This window comes from Cupressus sempervirens, chromosome 2, assembly GCF_028749045.1.
Source record: "Cupressus sempervirens isolate cs-2001-9-10 chromosome 2, ASM2874904v1, whole genome shotgun sequence".
Taxonomy (NCBI): Eukaryota; Viridiplantae; Streptophyta; class Pinopsida; order Cupressales; family Cupressaceae; genus Cupressus; species Cupressus sempervirens.
The window spans coordinates 166671503-166693556 of record NC_143119.1 but is presented as its reverse complement, the minus strand read 5'-3'; the positions used below and the strand labels follow the sequence as shown (position 1 = coordinate 166693556).

Sequence of the window (22054 nt, the reverse complement as noted above, 5' to 3'; positions counted from 1 at the left end):
AAAAAATATTTTATAAGACATTCTCCAATTACTTATTTTTAATAATTTGAACTCTATTTAGGGTGTCATGGATTCATGCATTGAAGTAATTTTAAATTATTGCTAGCATTAATTCATCATACCACAAAGTATTTTCTCCTTCTCTAGAATTCAGAAAGAAATACAAGACTATCAATAAAATGTCAAAAGATTCCTTTGTCTATTGTCTATGTCATCCTTCCCAAATTGATATGACATTTGTGTGACATCAAGGACAATATTATCAACACTATAAATGAGAATAGAGTAACTAAGAGGGGGAGGGGGGTGAATCAGTTACTCAAAAACTTTCACAGTCCCTAAGATGTCTGAATATCTCCTTGATCTGATTAATATGAAATGCTAAAATTTGATAATGCAGCAAATGACAAATATTAAGAACTAATATGTTATCATGCAAAAAGCAATTTAGCAATTAAGAACACAAGAGACATCAAATTTAACGCGAAAACCCAATATGGGAAAAACCACCAATGTAACTAGATACTTTTTTTCACTCTTCTGAACTGAGCCCTATTAGGAGCCAACCCTGTTAAAGGTTACAAAAACACACTGTTAGGTGTGACCCTGCTAAAGGATTTAATCACCCTGTTAGGAGTGGCCTTGCTAGAGGTCTTTAGAACAATTCGACTGAACTATCACCTTGTTAGAGGATTTATTGAATGGCTGTTAGACTAACTCTATTAAGAGATTTTGAATTCACTGTTACAATGGTTAGAAAGCAACAATGAAGTGATCTGATATAATGTACAACTTATCTTTGCTGATTATAGATCTCTGTTATGTTTGACTGGATCCTTATTCATCAAATATAACTTTACAGCTCCTTCAATACATCTAATCCTTCACCAGACTTTGCTCAACATTCGCCTTTTCATTTCATACTATAATTCGCATTCATAACTTCTTTTTCATAATCTCACACTTTAATTCATAACTTGAATGACCATATATACCTTTCAGATTATCTTAGTCAGCTCGAATCACCTACTAAACAAACAATTACAACAGTCGGGTAGAAGTAATTAATTTGCAAATCCCTATACTGGCCGACCCTGCACGGTAAACTTTGTCAAAAAATAATTCCTGTGTTGACCGACTGAGCTCAGTTAATACAGCGAACTTCATGACAATCCTTCAATCACTGGGAGAACTCGGTAAGTACTGAGTTTCCTGAGAAAACCGAGTGAGCTCAATGAAAACTATTCTTTGGAGACCGAGTGAAACTCGGTTAACACTGACTTCTCCATAATTCCTTTGATGACTAAGTGAGCTCGGTGGAAACTTCCCTTTGGAGACCGAGTGAAGCTCGGTTAACACTGACTTCCTCATTTCCTTTGTTGACTGAGTGAGCTCGGTGATCACTGTCTTTCACCTTTCCTTTGTTGATCGAGTTGGCTCGGTTAACACTATCTTCCACATTTCTTTTGATGACTGAGTGAGCTCGGTTGACACTATAGATTGCATTGCAAACTATCTAAGCTTGGTGAATTTGAGACTAATGATTGATATGACATTTGTGTTACATCAAGGACAATATTATCAACAATCTCCCTCTTTGGCATTGATGGCAACACAACATGTCATAACAGAATGAAATTTTGAAAACAAGTCCAACAAGATAACAGACTTCTCCCTCTTTCAATAATCTCCTTCTATTAAGGGACTTCATGACAAACTTACAAACTTTTCAAATTTCACAAATTTCATAAGGATATGACAATAAATCTCTCCCTCTTTGACAACACATGCCAAAGACAACAGAAGTTAAGTGAATTGTAATGTACCTTTAGTACTAATTCATATGCAATGATTTATGATTAAACTGCATCAACAGATAGATCTTCAATCTTTCATGCGTTGATGCATCACTAGAACTCATTTTTAGTGGACTTTAGATAGGGGAATGACCCCTAACTTACCTCTGAGATACAAAAATGCATCCTTAGGTAAAGGCTTTGTGAATATGTCAGTAATTTGTTCCTTTGTATGGACATATTCCAGTCTGATCTCTTTGTCTTGCACCAATTCTCTGACAAAATGATATTTTATTGCAATATGCTTGGTCTTGGAATGCATCAATGGATTCTTAGATATGTTGATTGCACTAGTATTGTCACAGAACATGACAACTGGTTCTTTGATTTCCATCTTCATTCCTTGCAATAATTGCTTAAACCAAACAATATTTGAATAGTTTACTGCTGCAACAACATACTCTACCTCTACTGTAGATTGGCATGTACAATTCTTCTTTTTTCTTGTCCAAGAAACCAATCTTTTTCCAAGAAAGAATGCTCCTCCACTTGTGCTTTTTCTGTCATCAAGGTTTCTTGCCCAATCAGCATTAGTAAACAATTTCAAATCTAAATTACCTCCAAATTTGTACCATAAGCTATAATCTTTAGTTCCTTTCAAATATCTCATTATTCTTTTGATTGCCATCAGATGAGTTTCTCTTGGCTTTGCTGAAAATCTTGCAACAATACCAACTGCAAGGGCAATATCTGGCCTGGTATGAACTACGTAATTCAATTTTCCAATCATAGATCTATACAATGTTTGATCTATCTCTTTGGATTCATCATCTTTGGTAAGTTTCAATCCAGTACACATAGGAGTTCCAACAGGTTTACAGTCCTCCATACCAAACTTTGTCAATATCTCCTTGATGTATTTTGATTGAGTGATGTAGATGCCATTCTTATTTTGTTGAATTTGAAGACCAAAAAAAAAATTTATTTCACCAAAAATAGACATTTCAAATTCCCTGTTCATTTGTTCTGAAAATTCTTTGCAAAGATCATCATGCCCTGTGAAGATAGTATCATCTACAAATATTTCTGCCAAGACAATCTTATTATCTGGTCCTTCCTTTATATACAAGCTACTATTATCATTAGTTCTTTGAAAACCAATCTGAATAAGATAGTTATGCAATCTTTCATACCATGCTCTAGGGGCTTGTTTCAGACCATACAGTGCTTTGTGTAATTTGCAGACCATGTTTTTTTTATCTGGATCAACAAAACCTTCAGGTTGTTCAATGTAAACCTCTTCATCTAGTATTCCATTGAGAAATGTTGACTTGACATCCATGTGATAAACTTTGAATCCTTTGTGAGAAGCATATGCAAGTAAGGTTCTGACTCCTTCCAATCTTGCAATAGGAGCAAAGGTTTCTCCATAATCTATGCCTTCTTCTTGAGAGTATCCTTTGTATACTAATCTGGCTTTGTTTCTGGATACTTTACCATCTTTAGTCAACTTGTTTCTGAATACCCACTTGGTTCCAATTACATTCTTATTTTTAGGCCTAGGTACTAGAGTCCATGTCTTGTTCTTCTCTATCTGTTCTATTTCCTCATTCATTGCTTCAATCCAACTATCATTTGTCAATGCATCTTTAATTCTTCTAGGTTCAAAATCAGCAAGTAAACAAGTATTTTTCAGCTTGCTTCTTGTCAAGGTTCCTTCAGACTTGTCTCCAATGATCTGATCTGGTGCATGATGTCTTCTAACATATTTGGCTAATACAGGTTCTTTGCCTCGTGAATGAGCTTCATTACTATCTCCTTGTGCTTCAATTTCATGTTCAGGCTATTCTGGCTTGGTAAGAATTGGCTCGAGCACTTTAGACTCGGTAGATACTTGCTCGGTAATGTCTGAATGTTGTTGTGGCTCGGTTTGAACTTTTTGTAAATCAGTTACTGATGACTCGGGAGTTGAGGATTCTTGAGTGAACGGTATGCTTGGTATAGTATCAGGTTCAATGTAAACAAATCTTCTATAATCTTTAGGTACCTTTTTTCTTTCTTCCTCAGATTTGTCTGCAAACTCATCAACTTTCACATGTGCACATTCTATGACTTTGTGAGTGGATAGATTTAAACATCTTTATGCTTTGCTTTGCAAGAATATCCTAAAAATATTCCTTCATCATCAAATTTTTCTTTTCTAGATTCTTTCAAAATATAACATTTTCTTCCAAATACTTTCAAATAACTTACATTGGGTTTGTAGCCATACCATAATTCATAGGAAGTTTTGAATGAGTCCTTCAATTGTACTCGTTTTAAGGTATGAACTGCAGTGCTGATGGCTTCCTTCCATTATTTGATAGCAATGTTCTTTTCTATCATCAAGGTTCTTGCACAATCCATGATGGATCTATTTCTTCTTTCAGCTATTCCATTTTGTTCAGGTGTTCCTGGTGCTGAGACCTATCTTTTAATACCTTTTTAAATGCAGAAGTTGTTGAATTCATGTGAGATGGATTCATCACCTCTATCTGACCTTAAGGATTTTAGTCTTTTTCCTGTTTCTTTTTCTACTCTTGCCAAATACCATTTGAATTTCTCAAATGCTTCTAATTTATTCCTTAGATACATGACAGTCATCATTCTTGAGTAGTCATCAACAAAATGAATGAAAAGCTTTTCTCCGGTATAGCTTTCTATTCCAATGGATCCACATAAATCAGTATGCACAATTTCTAATATATCTTCAGACTAATAGTTCTTACTTTTAAAACTAGTCTTTTCCATTTTACTAATCTGACAATTCTTGCATAGACCAACCTCAGGTTTCTTAATGTTAGGAATGCCTCTCACTTTCTTGAATTTTCTTATTTTTACCAGATTATCAAAATTGACATGACACAACCTTTTATGCCATAACCAACTTTCTTCAATTTGAGCAATAAAACATGAGCATTCACCAAGTTCTAGATAAAACAAGTTACCTTTAGTTTGGGTGCCAGATCCTATCAGCTTTCCTTGCTCATTCAACAGTCTTTCCTTTCCATGCATGAATTCCACCTTGAATCTAGTATTGAGTAACTGTGCCACACCTAGAAAATTATGTTTAAGACCTTCAACCCAATAGGAATTATTACATACAATTTCTTTAGTTAGACAGATTCTTCCTCTTCCTTTTATGAAACAAGGTTCATTATTACCAAACCTTACACTGCCACCATCATAGTCTTCAAATTGATCAAACTTAGTTTTATCACCAGTCATATGATGTGAGCAACCACTATCTATAATCCATGTATGATTCTTACTTATATCAGAAACAAGTGCCATTTTATCTTCCTCATCACTATCAAAATCATCTTTAACAACAATATAAACAACTTCATCTTCATTATTATCAGAATCTTTAGAATTTTCAGCCATGAAGCATGATTTCTTACCATTATTCTTGGATGATTTAAAGTCTTTCTTGCCATTCCATTTCTTTTCATCATGGTTTTGCTTGTTTGGACACCTTGCTACAATATGACCAATTTCTTCACAAGAAAAATAGATTAGGGGAACTTTACCTTTGTATTTTCCTCTGCCTCTAGAATATTTATTTTCTAGTAGAGCTTCAATCACTTTGAGGTCACTGTCTGAACTTTGGCTTGATTCATTTTCACTTTCTGATTGAGATTCCTTCTCCTTTTTGTTTTTCTCCTTGAGTGAGACCTTGGCTTGAAATGCTGATTCAATGTTCTTGGAAGCTGGAACATAGTTGTCAAAGTTATCTAGTTCAAATGCAGTTAGTCTTCCAACTATGGCCTCAAGATTTATCTGATGATTTGCTTCACACTTTCTTTCCTGAATTGCAGAAACTCTGATTGCATAAATGGGAAGCAAGGTTCTAAGAACTTTGCTTATAACTGTTTCTCCTTTGATATCACCTCCAGATGCTCTGATTGCACTCACACATGCTTTAACTCTTTCAACATACTTTGCAATGTTTTCATCCTCTCTCATCCTCATTTGATCAAATTGTCCTATTAGACTTTCTGCTTTTGCTCTTCTTACATTATCATCTCCTCCATATATTTCTTTTAGCTTGTGCCACATCTCAAAGGCAGTTTTGCAGTCCTTAATGTCATCAAATTCTTCATAACTAAGAGCGGATGCTATGTCTATCATCATATTATTGTGAGTCTTCTTTTCAGCAATGTCGTTGATAGACAATGTGCAAGGAGCTTCTTCATATTTTTCTTCAAGGTATTTTAGTCCAATATCACCAACAGTAGTCAGATGAAGTCTCATCAATCCTTGCCATGCGGAGAAGTTATCTCTGTTGAGTTTTGGAATTTCTCTTTTGTAAGACATCTTGATCTTTGGCTTAGATCCTTGAAATCTCTTCTTGCAAGCAACAAATGCTTTGATACCAATTGTTGGAAATGAGAATAGAGTAACTGAGAGGGGGAGGGGGGTGAATTAGTTACACAAAAACTTTCACAGTCCCTAAGATGTCTGAATATCTCCTTGATCTGATTAATATGAAATGCTAAAATTTGATAATGCAACAAATGACAAATATTAAGAACTAATATGTTATCATGCATAAAGAAATTTAGCAATTAAGAACACAAGAGACATCAGATTTAACGTGGAAACCCAATATGGGAAAAACCACCAATGTAACTAGATATTGTTTTTCACTCTTCTGAAGTGAGCCCTGTTAGGAGCCAACCCTATTAAAGGTTACAAAAACACACTGTTAGGTGTGACCCTACTAAAGGATTTAATCACCCTGTTAGGAGTGGCCTTGCTAGAGGTCTTTAGAACAATTCGACTAAACTGTCACCTTGTTAGAGGATTTATTGAATGGTTGTTAGACCAACTCTGTTAAGAGATTTTGAATTCACTATTACAATGGTTAGAAAGCAACAATGAAGTGATCTGATATAATGTACAACTTATCTTTGCTGATTACAGATCTTTGTTATGTTTGACTGGATCCTTATTCATCAAATATAACTTTATAGCTCCTTCAATACATCTGATCCTTCACTAGACTTTGCTCAACATTCGCCTTTTCATTTCATACTATAATTCGCATTCATAACTTCTTTTTCATAATCTCACACTTTAATTCATAACTTGAATGACCATATATACCTTTCAGATTATCTTAGTCAGCTCGAATCACTAACTAAACAAACAATTACAACAGTCAGCTAGAAGTAATTAATTTGCAAATCCCTATACTGGCCGACCCTACACGGTAAACTTTGTTAGAAAATAATTCTTATGTTGACCGACTGAGCTCGGTTAATACAACGAACTTGATGACAATCCTTCAATCGTCGGGAGAACTTGATAAGTACTGAGTTTCTTGAGAAAATCGAGTGAGCTTAGTGAAAACTATTCTTTGGAGACCGAGTGAAGCTCGGTTAGCACTGACTTCTCCATAATTCCTTTGATGAACGAGTGAGCTTGGTGGAAACTTCCCTTTGGAGACCGAGTGAAGCTCGGTTAACACTGACTTCCTCATTTCCTTCGTTGACCGAGTGAGCTCGGTGATCACTACCTTTCACCTTTCCTTTGTTGACCGAGTTGGCTCGGTTAACACTGTCTTCCACAGTTCTTTCGATGATCGAGTGAGCTTGGTTGACACTATAGATTGCATTACAGACTGTTTGAGCTTGGAAAATTTGAGACTAATGACTGATATGACATTTGTGTGACATCAAGGACAATATTATCAACACTATTTAGGGTGTCATCGATTCATGCATTAAAGTAATTTTAAATTATTGCTAGCATTAATTCATCATACCACAAAGTATTTTCTCCTTCTATAGAATTCAGAATGAAATACAAGACTATCAATAAAATGTCAAAAGATTCCTTTGTCTATTGTCTATGTCATCCTTCCCAAATTGATTCATGAAAATAGGGTGAGATCCTACCAGCCAGGGTAGAAATGGTTCACTATATAAAAGCCTAAAATCATTCATGTCCAAACATATTTGATTTTAGTCTATTGTATGTCATTAACTAAATGTATGTTTATTATTTTATTAAGTATTTTACCCTTTGTTCCTTTCTACCCATTTGGTTAAAACTTATTTTCAATAGTTTCTTCATTGGAATGTTTTTGATGAGAAAAATAGGTTTTATAGAGATCCTGAAACCCAAAAGTTATTACATATCATAGGGCTATAAGTAAATCAACAAAAGCCTAGAACAATACTATGGCCAAACAAGAGGCTAGATTGAAAGATAGACAAAAAGCCAAATAATAAACCTACTAAACCCATAAGACCAAAAGAAAGAAAAAGATATACCTTACTCTTCCACTTTCCTTTCAAGGTCCTACAATGTTTTTGCCACTTCATAGGCTTCCTAACAATCCTCATAAATTTGCTCCTATTTCTTCAAGCAAGTCCTATCTACCTGGCTATGAGATATTTCCATTATGGTTTCATCATTTTTCATGTCTTCATCTCTATACCCTCATTATCCTCCAGAAGACCCCTAGCTTTCAACTTTCCAACAAGAGTAACAATGTTTTCATTGAGAGAGTTTAGAATGGAGATGATTTGGTTAGCCATGTTATGGTTGTAAGTCTTCAAAATTTTCATCATTTTTTCAACCAATCTAATAGCACCCCTCTGATCTGTGACATTCCCTCCCTAAAATTTCTTCCCCTAGCTTTCCAACTATCTTGTTCTTTCTTTAACTTCCTCCAGTTCATGAAATAGCCATTTAATTGATTTGAAATTATCTATCATACTATTTATTGTATTATTAAAGAGGTTCATTCCCACTTCCCTTACGTTATTAGTTATAGCCACCAGTGTCGGATCGATAAGATCCTCCATCTGGAACTTTCCCTCATTGTCTTCTAGGATTTGTGGATTCATTGCTTCCCTCACTATCCCCATCTTTGAAGTTCTAACTATATAATTTTTTCATGCCAAATGTGTATCTTTTATAACCACTTCACCACTTCCTTCCTCCATTTCTTCCTTTTCATACTCCTGAGGGAGACTTGGAGAGGGTGGGAGCACTAAAATTTCTCCTCCTCTATTTCTTCTTAGGGTTTTCAACTGTCTTCTCCACATCTTCATCTTCCTCACCCTTATTCTCCTCATCTATATCCATATCTTCAGCTTCTTTTTGACATGGGAGGTTGGAGAGAACTTGTGTAGAATCATGATAGGAAATTTAAATTTGTATATGGAGTTTATCTTGTTGTGCAAAATTCTCATTTTGTGGAGATTGTGTTAGCCTTCCATGACATCTATATAGCTAATAGCATTGAGTTAAATCATGTCATAATTGAGGATGGAAACTAGAAGTAATATATATCATCTCCTAAATGGCAAGCCCAAATCTAGAATCTTATGTTTTACATGTGGTTAAAGAAAAAAAATTAATTGTTGGATATCTTGCTAATCTCATTCGAAAAATAAATGATTTATATATTTGAGAGGAGTAGTCCTCCCTTGTAGCTAGCTATGTTCAAGATCATGGTGGGAAAAATTTTTCCCTCTAGTGGAAATCAAATTTCGTATAAGCGGTGTTTGGAAAATTAATGTAAAAGTTTTAATAATTTATATACATTGTACTAGAAAAAAATGTAACAATAGAATCTACAAATATTAAAGTTTAGTTCTAAAATATTAATTAGGTTTTTAAAGATATCATTTCATTCATGAAAATTTAAAATTTTAATATAGGAGCATGAAAGTTTGAGGAAAATGATAAAAAATAGGTATATGTATGGTTGACCTAACCTTGATAAAATGATAATATTATTTTATACCATTCATTGTATAATTATAAGACTTGTGCTTAGATGTGATGCATGCACATTTTATTGTAATATTTTCCCCAAGTAATGAATTAATTATGGGTGATTTACTAAAATGTATTTTTAATATTAAAAAAGTATATATCTGACCATCGTAACTTGGACTAAACTTTAATGAATACATCTTTCTATTACATAGCATGTGAAGAATATGATGCATGTTTCAAATCTAAAAAAGGTTATATCATTGGATAGTTGTAGGTTTTTGGTTTTTTTAACTACCATATCAATAAAGAAATTAGATATAATTGAATTAGATAATAATTAATAGTTATTTATTATAAAGGGGAAAATAATTGTAACCTATATGCTACCAAATTTAGCAAATAAGGTTATAATGCCTACCATTAGTTTTTAGTGGAAACTATGTTGAAATGGACTTGGTTCAGATGTATGTTGTGCATATGTTATTTCCTTCATGCCAATAGGATCTACATGCACATGTCAATGATATAGGAATGAATTGGGTCCTCAACAATTTTTTCATATGGATGCAGAGAAAAATGAGGATATTTTTGGAAGTCCAAATGACATGGATTTTTAAGATGATGGGCTTACCATAAATATTTTCACTCTTAAACATTTTTTTTTTTCTGATTGATTTTATGATACACTTAGCAAAACCTTCTTTAGAAATTTCTACAAATAAATCTTTATTCTAGGAAAAGGAAATGATACATATACTTATACCAATTAGATTAAGCATATCAAAATCTTAAAAAATTTCATGTGTACTCATTGTATGGTAGCAGAATAAGTGATTCATTTTCCTATTTACTAAGAACACATTCTATAATATAATCTGAAACCATTTACCCATTCACATTGTATTTTGTGCAATATTGTTGTAGAGTAAAAAGAAGAACTATGTTTACATAGAGGATTCATCCATGTTATATGAAAGAGAGTGGATGATATTATTCAACCAATTTAAGAACTTTATATCTTATACATGCAATATAGTGGCTCTCATATAATGCCCTAATTTTTAGGAGTGATAAGATAAATGAAATACATAACTATTCATTTCTTTAAATCATTTAAATATGAATGTGGTACATGATTTCATTTAGAAAAGGAAAGGAGGATGTTGTCAAAGTTTTCTAAGAAGAGTTTTGCACCTTCTTTCATCTTATTGAAAGATTGGCAATGCTCTTCATTATTTCCTATGTCTAGGATTTCACACATTGTATCCATGTCTAGGACTTAATTTCTAACTATGATATCTTGAAAATATGTGTGCCATAGAATTTAACAAAAAATCATCCTCCATTATGCTTAAATAGACATTGATTCTTTGTGTAAAGGTGTAATTCATTTTGAACTAGTGAAAAACTTTTAAAGTTATTTCAATAAATCAATTTTATGGATACCTTGCAATCATTGCAATATTTGAGCCCACAACAATGTGTCATAGATTATGTATTGACCTATATCATGTGAGAAAAAGATAAATGGAAAGTGATCTATCAGATCAAAAGTTATTTTAGAAAAAGAGTCATAGAGTTTAGAGAAAGAAGCAAATATACAATTGAAAAGGAAGTGGATTTGTACTATATTTTTTTTAGTGACAATTATTATTGCCATGCATGTTATAGTTTTAGTTTAGTGTTCTCATATTTGCCTTCATAGAATGTTTAGAAATAAATTCAACATGTTATTTTTAGGAGTTTCAAAAAAATTTAAGTCATAAAATATTCAAATATAAAAGAAAATTCTCATTTATTACATGCATATAGTTTGTAATATAGGTATGTACTTTTATAGTTCACTATGCTAAGAAGATGGTTTCATACTAATTGGAATTTGTTCAAAATGTGTACAAAGTGTATTAAAGGTGATAATTATTTTAAGAAAGGACATCTATAGTAAGGTATTTAAAGATAATTATATTTTTCCTTTTTTCCATTTACAAATGATTAAGTTTTTCTAATCATTAATTTTATGGTTACAACTTCCAAAACTCAAAAATTGAACTTAAGTAAGCTAAATTTGAGGATATAGGCACTAGAAACACTACTTACAAGTTGTACAAAACCATCTAAAATAGAAATTTATTTTCCTTATTTCACATTTAGCTAGATAAAAATATTTTAATAAATATCATTATTATTATTTTTTCAATAAATATTATGAGATAGTCTAATTTTTTAATTTTTTAATCTAAGAGAAGACCAAAATAAAAATAATTTCACTTAAATTATTTGGTTTGCAGGCTTCTAGTGCAAATATGTACATAAATAAGTGATTATTCACGTTGAGGATGAATGAAGGTGATAATATTGCTTAATATATATGAAATTTTTAATCACTTCTTAACCAAATTACAATTGCGAACTCTAAAGGTAATGATGATGACACCCAATCAATTCTACTCAATGTTATTCCTTCTAGTTTTGATAATATTATTTTCACTCAAAAAAAAATGAATTCTATATTGTGAAGAGTAATTTATTCTTTAATTGATGAAGGAAGTAGAGCTAATAAGGGCCATCAAATTACTAAGGAATGTACTTTGGTTGCTAGAAAGAAATCTAATATTTTGATTTGAAGATAATTTAAATTTGTTATTTTTAGAGAATAAGAATGGGTAGATGAATTACATTCAATGAGAAGAATCTAACATCAATGGAAAGTTGAATAAAACTAATTTTTTTACCACAATTAAAGACAAAACACACTTTTTTGTATTTTTCATACCTACAAATGACTCATCTGATGATGAGAACTCGCCATGAAATATTATAATTAATGAAAGATTTATTCTTTAGAGGAAAAAGAAGAATCAACAAGAGGCTAAAGGAAATGGAAGGATGGTACTATTCATCCTGAGATAGCTTCTTAGTCAAAGTTGATTTATTGCATGAGAAGCAACTTATTGTGTTCCTAAAAAGTAAAGACTAGGAAAATTTGTTCTAGAAGAAAAGAGTGGACTTAATATATTTGTGTCCCTCAAGAGAAGAGGGGGATTAGTATCATGATTGTCCCTTCAAGAAGAAAGGTGGGGTTGGTTTTGGTTGGTGGTATGTCAAGAATTTAAGGAGGCATTAAACACACCTGAATGAGATGGAATTTTAGATGAAAGGTATCTCATGAGAAGGCATATTGGGGGTGATTATTTTTAAAATATTGTTGGTAAACAGATTGTTCTTTGTTAAATAAACTCTCAAACGCCCAAATTTGAAAGAACAATTAGATGCCAACAGTTGGATAATCTATCATGAGGTTGATAGATTTCCTCTGAATTGAAAGGTACAACTCCTATATGGAATGATATGCAATGAATTTTTTTATTTCCCAAACTAATTGGATGTGTTTTTAACCTAAGAATGGAAGAGGAGAAACCAAGCTAATCCTAGGTAGGACTAAGTTAGGCAGATTTTAGATGTTAAGACTAGCCAACTTCGAGAACTCACACATCCTATGACTCCCCGAGATTGGTAATGCAAGAATGTTGTTAGTTATGAAAATGCAGCAACATGAAATTAAAATGAAAGCTAAATATCTGAATCTTTGCAACAAGAATAGATGAAAGTACTCTGATCTATCACCCATTCACCATTTGACTAAGAATGCAAGAAAGTGCTCAAAGCTGACCATAACAATACTCTGATTGAAAGTAATCAAAAAAGTGATGCCTAAATGCTCTGATTCATAACAAAATCTTCCTTGTTTTAAACACAATGAAAATAATGCTCTGATTATGTTTGCTTACAATTTATAGCCAAATCTATTACAAAGAACAAAATATCAATCTTAGATGCATGAATGAAAATGTAGAAACTAAATGCTCTCCCCTCTACTCCAGCTCTCCGACTATATGCAGAAAAAGCCAGACCCTTCCATCCTCATCCAATTCTTTATTTAATGCCTTTTCATCTTCATGACCCTTCAATCACCAATATAACTAATTCTTTCTCATCCAAGTCTTTAATCATTTCTGAATGGTAATCTATCTTCACTCTTTTCGAATCCTATTCTTTTAACTTTTAGTACCTTCACCATTTTAATGGTATCGTTCTTTATGAATTCAATGTAAAAGATTCCTTAGAGTATTGCAACAGTCTTCTAAATATCATCACTATTGGGATTATTTGACTCTTCATATCCAAAATCTTATTGGCTTGGAATACTCTGCCTTTTTTTTTAGGAATAGTTGTGTTGAGTAGCTCAATCAATCTTCACTGATGAGTATATCAGAAACAAGCTTGGTGATCTCCAATTTTGGGAAGAAGTAGAATATTGCATAGAGAAACAAATAGAGTGCTGATGAGCCTGAAGTTGGATATGCTATCCACCACCAATGATAATCTTCACTGCACAATGGGAAGTAGCAGATAACAATAGTGATCTTGGCACAAGTGACCAAAAGGGCGATACAGATGATGAACAAGAATCCAAAGATATAGTAGAACTAATTCAACCATATGGAAGACAAAATGAAAAATAGCTCAATGAAAACAGCTCAAAAAGGTAAGATGCCACCAATTAATATGGAGAAAATTGGCTACATGTACCAAGCCTATTCTGGAATTTGCTTGGGGGTCTTGTTTGTCTTCACTGGATCCTCAATGGTGGGTTTCTTGAACCTAAAGTAACTGGAAACATAAAAGTAGACTTCAGGGTATATTTTTTTATTCTGTGCCTTTGAACATCTTATACAAACGAGCTGAAGAGTAGCCAACAAATAAAAACATAAAGTAGGCTAAAGTGACTAGGAGGCCCGAACACATCTCCATGGACCAATTTCTATCCTATTTCTTCTTGGGCTTCATCCTGTGTCTCCAATTGGTTGTATTTTGAAATATCCCTATACAAAGTTCTCATCATGATCATTGCCACCATGCCAGAAAGGAACAACACAATCATCAACGAATTAATTATGGAGAACCAATGGATCTGATCATCTAACATTAGCAGATATGTATCCCATCGAGATGCCCATTTCATAGAGCTATCCTTTAAAGTGACATCATAACTGCAGATGACCTCTTTACCTTCCTCTACCTCCTAGGGAGCATCAGAACTTAAAACATAATGCTTAGTGTTTGCATTGCAGGTTATCAAATATGGATTCTCGGGTTCCTAAGGCTGCTCATATTCTTTACACTAAAAGGTGTGACTTCAAAACTAACAATACATGCAGTATCAATCTCTACATCCTTGTGCTACTTTACTTCAAAGTCCAAATGGTTGTGGATAAAATACTTCTCTTCTATACTCCCTGCATAGCTTGCAACACGACTCTGAGCTTGGGTTTATTATACCATGGCACTTGTGCTATTGCTTGGTAAACAACAGGCATTATCACATAATCCCTCTACTGGTGGGATTTCATAGTTTTGTGTAAAACATATTGTGTATGAACATATCATAACTATCTTCACATGACCATGGGTCTTCTGTGGTCTTCAATGGCAATCCCCAAGACACTCAGGCTGATTCATCTCTTGTATGGCCACAGAGCTTCTGCATCTTGTTTTCAGCATTTGGTCAAACATATTTACCATGTTTTATTTGTCACAAACTGTGTGCTTTTTCTTCACTCTCCAAATAGAGCTCAGCGGATGTTGTCTCTTGTTTGCATGTGAAAGGCTTTTGAGACTTTTACTTCCTTCATGACCACCAAGTCTTCACTGGCTACGAGTATATTTTTTCAGACATTAGCATAACAAAATAGAAACTTCATATAGGAATGTTCCCCTCCTTTATATCAAGTTTAGACATTGGGCTTTCACATCTGCATTAGAACTTTGATCTTTATCCTTCATAGAAACATGGTTAAGAAAATTGGAAACAATTTTGGGGAATTCTTATGGGAGGTGACTTTAAAAGTTTTGGAAATGGTGTACTGAAAGTGCACCTAGAAGTACACAAGGAGGCATTAAACACATACATAGGTGATGTGTACTTTCAAAAGAAAGGTCTCTTATGTGTAGTACTAGAGGATGCATTAGAAAAACTTAAAGGAGATATAGAATCCTAAAGGAGATGTGTTTTATTGTATAAGGGAGTTGGGAATATTCATTTTTTATAGACAACTTTAAGTTTCTTGGTTAAGATATACACTAGTGTAGTCAATTCAGTGTTTTTTAAGTGTGTGGGGAGGATTGGTAATGGTGTTTCATCAAAGTATCTAGAGGGTTGGGTTTAAAACCCTTGTAACCTCCACTCTTGTTCATATTATTGTAACAAGGGGGGAATGTTGGAGATTTTACATTAATACATTAGTTGCTAGGTTATTGTATATAAAAAATAAACTAATTAGTTGTTAGAAGTTATTCCATTAAGGTATTTTTGGATAGTTAATAACATGAAGGAAATGCTTTATAACAATTTTTCATTTGGCATTGTAAGGTATCCATATTTTATTGAATCAATTCAGTACATGATCTTTTATGTAATCTATTTAGAATTAAGATTAAGTAGAAGATGGAAATAGAAAATGTTAGTGTAAAAAGACAAAGACATGTATCTAGGACAAAGAAGGGGATATAGGGCTAGTAATATATTTACATGATATAAAATATATAACATACAATACTATTTCTTGATAAATAAATATTTAATTTATTTTGGAATTTTTTTGTAATAATGTTTAGAAATAGAAGTATAAATAAATCTACTAATCATCCCAAAGGACACAAAATGTATATAATATTTTTTTACTATCTAAGAATAACAATTTATTTATATTGTACATTATATTTAACATTTTTACTAAAATTCTAGATGGGGGTTTAAAGTTCTATAGAGATAAAAAGTTGTCTGAGAATGTGGTTAAGGATTTCACCAATAATATAGAAGAGAAAAAAGAACTGGTGAAATGTGAGACCTACTATGAGATGGATTCAATTAAGAATCTTTGGAGGTATGTGTTAAGGGCCATTATTGAGTATATATCTCTAGATACAAGATTTGATAGGGTTAGAACCCATCATTTTGTTTTTCTTAATCAATTTTTTTATGGGGTTAAGGTTTTCTTTCTATTTTATTTGTATTCTTCCATGCATAAGAGAATTTGGGCACAAGAAAAAATCTACTTCTAACCTGGCCCTACATGAGGGTTTACTTATCTTGATCTATGACCATTTTAAGGCTCAATCTAAGAATAAAATCTTGGCTCATGCAGGGGATGCTTCTGAGGAGACAAGGAGTTCAGACTTCTCCTTGGATTCAGAAGAGGTTCAGAGTATAAACTCGAATGAGGATGAAGATTATCTCTCATTTGGAAAGAAGGAAAGGGGGAAGATAAGAAAATTCCTACTTCAACTTAGGTTCCATGTAGAAAAAGCCCCAGAGGTCTTGGGCCCAAAACTGCTAGTCAGGGGGAAGAAGAGTATAACAAAGAAGGTGAAGACATGGATATAGATGAGGAGAACAAGTGTGAGGAAGATGAAGATAGAGATGAGCTGGTTGATCACCCCAGAAAGAAGCAAAGGAGGATGAAAGAGGAGGGCATACCCTTCGAGGGGGAAATTATTTTTGGTCTAGAGATTTCAGTGCTTCCTCCCTCTCCAAGTGCCCTATAGGAGCATGAAAAGAGAAAACAAAGGAAGTGGTGAGTTGGTTATAAAAGATAGGCATGTGGCTTGGAAAAATTTTAATGTCAAAACTTCAAATATGGGGATTGTGAGAAAAGTCATGAATCCCCAAATCATTGAAAAAAGAGAGGGAAAGATCCAGATGGAGGAACTTACTGATCCAATGCTGGTGGCCATCACTAACAATGCGAGATAAGTGGAAATGACCCTACTTAACAATGAAAGAAATATCATGATGGATAATTTTAGATCAATTAAATGGTTGTTTCATGAATTGGAGGAGGTTAAAGAAAGAATGTGATAGTTGGAAAGCCAAGGGAAGAAATTTGAGAAAGCAATTTGATACATCAGGGGGATGCTATTAGGTTGGTTGAAAAAAGGATGAATAATATGGCTAACCAGATGATCTGTATTCTGAACTCTCTCAATGAAAACATTGTTACTCTTTCTTGAAAGGTGAAAGCCAGGGGTCTTCTAGAGGATAATGAGGGAAATGACAAAGCTACAGATAGCATGGATGACAAAACCATCATAGACATAACCCATAGCCAACTGGATTCGACTTGCTTGAAGAATTAGGAGATATTGGTTGAGGAGTGTCAGAAAGCCTATGAAGCAATGGAAACTATGCATGACCTTGAAAGGAAGGCAGAGGAGTAAGTAAAGGATTATCAATTTTTATCATTTGGATTTTTGATTTTTATAGATTTTTTGTTTAGTTGTTTGCCTATCTTTCGATCTAGCCTTTTTGCTGGTAGTAGTTCTGTTTCTAGGCCTTTCTTATTCTATTTATAGCCCTCTGATATGTAACAATTTTTGGGTTTCAGGATCCTTGTAAAACCTATTTTTCTTATGAAAAACATAAAATATAATAAATTATTTTATTAATTTTCTTAAGATAATTGTATATGATTTTACAATTTATATAATAGATTTAGTGTTTCAATGATTGTACATATTTATATTTAATACTAAAAAATATTTGAATAATGTATAGCATGTGGCATTATTTTACAATTTAAATCATTTGTATTTATAATTATATCTTTTAAATAGTATTATTTGAATTGATTTGTAAAATTAAATATAATTTTTATAAATAAATTATGCTAAAAAGAATTTTTTAATATAAATCTAATTAAGTTTTCAAAATATTCGAGTTTTATTATGATTTATTTAATAAATAAAAACAATAGCAAAAGATATTTTCAATTTCAAATACAAGTATTGACTTTATTACTTGTCAGGATGTCATTAAAGGTTTATGAGGTGAAAGAATTATTAACATTTTTGTATTTTAGGATAGTTGACATGTGGTTAGAATTATTACCCTTCCTCCAAATCCACCCACATTTGAAGCTAAAAATTTTAAAAGATCTATAAAGTATTTGGAGTTTCCAAAGGCATAGGCTATCTAGCATCGCATCAACATCTAAGCCACATATATGTGATGTATTCCTTTGATTACAAGTCTTATTTTGGGGCTTATAGCTAGTCCATCACCTACCCAAAACAAATTTGACAAACGAGCTTCGAGTATTACCCAAAATAATCTTATAGAAGGCACTTCAACTATTAAAAGAACAAAATGTAAGAACTTGACCCAAGTCTATTAAAAATCAACTTTGCACATGTCTTATCTATGGTTCCAAATCATGCGCTCTCTTCTAACTATGGAATCAGAGCTTTCATATGCATTAGATGCTAATATTAATGGCTTTAGATTACCCAATAGAAAACTATGCAAATTTCTACAAATGGGTTGTTTGATGTAATTAACAAATACTAGTGTGAGAACTAGTTTATTATCAAAAGCCTTTGAATTTGAAAAAATAGGTAGTTTATTTTGATTTTTTATTTTCTATTAGAAAATTTAATTTTTAGTGTTCTCTAGTAGGAAGTATGTAACCTAAAGGAAGAAAACCATTTGCTTTTCTTTGTTTGGAAAAAGATAAGCATGCTTTCTAATTTTATGTTGAAAGTTATTTCAATTTATTTTAGTTAGAAGTGGTGAGATAGATATGTAATAAATATATTCTGAATTTTTATTTTCAAAGCTGAGAAATTTTTCCATAATTAAAGACATTGGAGTTGGGAGGACTAGATAAGCTTCATGAGCACATAGACATATGTCATATATCTGATATTGAGAAATAGGTTTATCTACAAGACCTTGTTAGGAAATAATGAAAATGTGAAAAATAAAAGTGAATATGCTTTTGGCTAGTAAAATAGTATTGTAAGAAAATAAAAGGAAAAATTCTTTGTGAGTGATGAAAGAGTGTACTGTATCCCTCATGAAAGAATGTTCTATTAATGTTTGGTAGCTTTAGTAGGATAAACTTGTGAGAAATTCACACACACACATGTATGTATGTATGTATGTATGTATGTATCTGTGTGTGTGTGTGTGTGTGTGTGTGTGTGTGTGTGTGTGTGTGTGTGTGTGTGTGTGTTTGTGTGTGTATGTATGTATGTATGTAGATATATGTATATATGTATGTACATATGTATGTGTGTGTGTGTGTGTATATATATATATGTATGTATGTATGTATGTATTTATCTACATATATATGTATATCTATATATACATATATATGTAGAGATGCATATACATACATGCATACATACATACATACATATATTTGTATGTATGTATGTATCTACATATACATGTATACTTACATACATATATACAACACACACACATTCACATATATAACAATAGTTAAGATTATCATTATATCAATGAATAGACATGTTCCATGAAGAGACATGCCTCCTCTTGGTTTATTCCTCTTACAAATACAAAATGATCACTATCATTTGGAAAGCACATAGCAATAGGACAGTACTCAGTACATTGGCAATGATCCTTAATAACATGATATCAAGCTATTGTTTTATTTAATGTAATAGGTTCTCTCTTTAAGGTGACAATGTCATATTTAATGGAAAACATAGTTTCAAGAAGTGTATATACTATATGCCATGAATTTCATCTAATTTGATTGGCAATATATTTACTTGTCTTTCATTCCAGAAGTGTCATTGGAGAATATTTGATTTATAGAGTAGATTCTATTCGGTGGAATTGAGGAAATGAAAGAGAGATGGGAATGACGACATCCTATCCATATGGTTTCCAATGCAATTCTATGTTAGATGTCATTGATGTGAAGAATTTTTTTTTTCTATCATACTTGTAGATTGGTCTTAGTAACTATAGAAATTCAATGATGCAACTTAGTCCTTGGCTCAAAGTTGAAGAGATTTTAGGCATCAGTGGCCTCGTATTGGGTCACTAAAAAGTCTACGTGGTACCATTTTCTAGTTGGTAGCTCATAGGCTTCATGCCTCACTAGGTTGCCTCACAGGTTTGAACCCTCTATAAAAAAAGAAAAAGAGTTTATGAAATAAAAGGGTGAAGTGCAGTGTGCATAGTACCAAAGTTTGATGTTGTGAAGAACGAAAATGATAGAGGTTCCCAACTAGAGTGGGAAGTATAGAGTAGGTTGGAATATTATTCATCTCAGCATGTAGACATGGCTCTGAATGGAGTATGAGGTCAACTCAGAGGATAAACATTGACTTAAGGAAGCATGGATCCCAAAAAGCATCAAAAGATTAGGTCCCATACACTAAGTAAAATAAGGAAAATGGGAAAGGATGAAACCATACATCTGATCACATTTTAGTAAAGTTTAATTGTAAAAGTGGCTAGTAAATATAATCTTACATTGTAATAGCATTCCACGTTGATCCCCCCAAAGGAGAGATCTAGCCCATATATATATATATATATATATATATATATATATATATATATATATATATATATATATATATATATATATATATATATATATATGAACTAAATATCTTAGAAGATACTAAGAGATCATATTAAAGAGGATGATATTCCTATTTTGACCTACTATACAAACAACTTGAACACATTGTAAAAAAATTGTAATTAAATTCGAGTGTTAGAGTCGATGATGCTTGTTCCAAGTTAATGTAGAAAATTAAAATGTGACATAAATTGAAGTACCTCCAACACATATGATATGTTTGGGCTTTCTTGGACCAACAACGTCTAAACAATAAAGTGTCTCCTATTTTCAAATATCTAATTGATGAATATGATATTTTTGGGCTTTCTTGAACCAACAACCTCTATACAATAAAATGTCTTCAACTTTCGAAGATCTAATTAATGAATAGGGGAAATCTTAATGAGTATGAAATAGCACTAATTGAGTTTGACAAAGGCTTGTGGCATGATGCATGTCCTTCATAACTAGGTGATAGGATCTTTATTAGAGCAACTTGCATTAGGGATGATGTTGTCTTGCATTTTCTCCTCAAAGTTATATATATATATATATTTTATTCTCTCTAGTATTTTATTTTATTTTCAATACATACTATAAGAGCTATTTGTCTTGATATTTTTTGAGGATGCTCTTGTAGGAAGAGGGAGATTGAGATCTAGAGAGAGCTTGACCTTTATTAGAGTCAACATTGAAAGAGTGGGAGTAGGTAGAGGATATGATTCAATCAAACTTTGATGATCTCAGCCATTATCACTTAAGGAAGCAAGGTCAAGTGAGAATATGGTTTTAACTGAGTTAATTGTAGCTATTGGAGTCTATTCACATCCTTCAACTTAATCCTGAGAAATTAATATGAGTGATGAAAAATCACCAATATTGAACATTCAAATGCCTCAACTTGTATAGTATGAGTAAATTAACAAACATTTAGAGATTTGTTCAATTTTATAAATTAAAAAATAATATCCTTAAGTAGATTCATAGGTTTTTCTAGGAAACTAAATTGGTGTATGCATT

The 22054-nt window shown here is 32.5% G+C and overlaps 1 pseudogene; it reads right to left on the bottom strand.

Annotated features, from left to right (window-relative positions):
- Positions 1-14307: 14307 nt before the first annotated feature.
- On the bottom strand, positions 14308-17372 carry LOC149571576 (transmembrane 9 superfamily member 7 pseudogene; annotated as a pseudogene).
- Between the last annotated feature and the right edge of the window lie 4682 nt (positions 17373-22054).